The sequence below is a fragment of the Rhagoletis zephyria genome, unplaced genomic scaffold (assembly GCF_001687245.7).
Source record: "Rhagoletis zephyria isolate East Lansing unplaced genomic scaffold, Rhagoletis_zephyria_1.1 Rzeph_scaffold_01158, whole genome shotgun sequence".
Classification (NCBI taxonomy): domain Eukaryota; kingdom Metazoa; phylum Arthropoda; class Insecta; order Diptera; family Tephritidae; genus Rhagoletis; species Rhagoletis zephyria.
This window is the reverse complement of record NW_016158242.1, coordinates 85,538-88,052: the sequence shown is the minus strand read 5'-3', so window position 1 is coordinate 88,052 and position 2,515 is coordinate 85,538.

Sequence of the window (2,515 nt, the reverse complement as noted above, 5' to 3'; positions counted from 1 at the left end):
CAACTCGGAACCCGCTGGTGGTAGCAGAGGAAGAGGGAGGCCCCCACTGCGATGGAAAGATCAGGTGGAGAAGGACTTGGCTTCACTTGGCGTTTCCAATTGGCGTCAGTTGGCACAGAGGAGAAACGACTGGCGTACTTTGCTGAACTCGGCCAAAATCGCTACAACTTTTTCATGCCAAGTATGAATAAATTCTAAAAAGGGCTAGGGGCAATTTTAAATTTATGTGCCCAAAAAAAGTATGTGGTAGCTAAATCTAGCCACCAAAGAGCTAAAACGGCAACACTGAGGGAAAGCGATTTCGCTGAGGAACCATGTGCACAGGAAACATTATTTGGAAAATATTTCGAAATTTTGCAGAAGGTAGATTTCAAATGCAATGACCGCTTATTTTATTAAAGTAGGGCACTAGTGCAGTAAGCACTTTTAACAATACTTGTGGTTGCTTTCACATACAATTTTTTTTAGGCAAGGAGAGCCTTTCGCCAATAGAGAAATAGTGAATCAAAAACGACAACAGAAACCCCATTTCATTTTTTAATTAAGAATTCGGGCGAGTCCCGCAAATATTCGATCTCCGAATTTTAGAGGTTTAGAAACTAAGGCGGGCGCTATAACCGGTTAAGTGACTTTGATCAAGGTCAATATTGCGTACCAGTTTTTTCACAATCTTTCCAACTCACGACAGTTGGAAACAATGGCGTAGCCAGGATTTGGCTTTGGGGGGGATGAAAAAAAATTCCAATTTGCGACACACAATGGCTAGAGGCGTCGGCTGAGTGCATTGTTTCATATATTTATGTATGTGCCAGTTTTACCGTTATATATTTTTTATCTATTCGTTTATTCCATGGGGTATTCATGTTTTATTTAAATTTAAAAAAATTAAATTACTATACCGTTTTGGAAATCTGAAAATTCACTGCGGGAAATTTTTGTATTCTCTTTTTGTCTTCGCCTTCTCGTTTTTGCCTTTATAAGTTTTGAAAAAAGGTTTTGAACGAACCATTATATCACATTCCCAGGCAAGTTTTAAAAGAATATTTTCGATACTAAATTTTATTAAAACAAAATGTTGAAATCAGCTTCATATAGAAACAGTGTCATCGTTAATTAAGAAAGAGATGTTCTTAAATATCATAACTTTACGACACTCACATATTGACTAGATTTGACTATTTATTTTATTATATTTTAATTTGAATTATTTGTTTATAAAAATATAGTTTATTCCTTAACAAACACTAAAGAAAAATAAGTTTAATCTTTGAACAACATTAAAAAAAATCGACAAACTTTCGTAAAAATTTCGAACTTTCTATTTCAATTTTATCTCTTAATATGTTGCAGTTTTTTAGCTCATTCAATTTTAGTCTAATAAAGTGCAAATTTAAAGTAGCTGTGATTTACAGTTGATGTATGGCATATTTTTGACGATGTCGGTTAATTTTCTTCCATATTATCTAAGTTTGTTCGTCGATTTTTTTAATGAAGAAAATGAGCAACGCCTTCATCAAAAAAAAATATATTAAAAATCAACGATAAGTCGCAGCTATGTATTTTAAACTTGCGCTTTATTTGAATTGATCGGGCTACAAAACTGCATACTCAAAATATGTATTTATATCAAATCTAATTAAAAAGCTTTACGAAAGTTTGTTGATTTTGTTAATGTTGCGCAAAGATTAAGCCTTGGATTTATACGGGTTTTGTTAAACTGCATTTGTATAAAAAAATAATTAAAATTATATAATTTTAAGATAAATGGCCAATCTAGTTAACATGCATAAAGTTTTGATAAGCACTTGAAATGTCAAATTTTAGTACTGAACTCAAAGAAGATGTCTCTTTTATCCATTCATAATAACATAAAAAAATTTGTTTGTTATGAAGTGTATCTTAAAATATCTGCCTTGACATTTATGTTAAAAGGTGAAAATATGTAAATGTACCTACATAAACTTTCCCGTGAATACCATCAAAGCATTGGTCTTGAAGGGAATCTATGTATGCATGCATGCATATTAGCAAATTAAAAAGTCGATATAATTTACAGTCGAAAAGTACAGGTTTTGTATAGATTATAGATTATTTCCTAACACTGTAGGGAACTAAGCAAAATGGCCTAGTGTATTTCGCAAATATTCAAATATTCATTAAAAGATAATTTGTCATCAGTCTGAAATAAAAAAATTATAAATCGGAAGGGTAAAATAGTATTGTGTTATTAATTCAAAAATAACAAGAAAGAAAGTCTAAGTTCGGGCGGAGCCGAACATTAAATACCCGGCGCATGTATTAAATATATGTTTTTTACCTTACCGAAAGCTACCGCTACATGGTAAGCCGGGGCGTATCAATTTTGAGTAAATTAGAGTCCTTAGATTTCGAAATTTTGAAGTTTCAAGCAGTTCTGAAATTTACCGTTATATAGAAAGCGGCCTCAATTTTAGTCCGCTTTCAATAATTTTCAACGTTTTGCTTTTATGTGGAAGCACAATAACCATACCGAGTT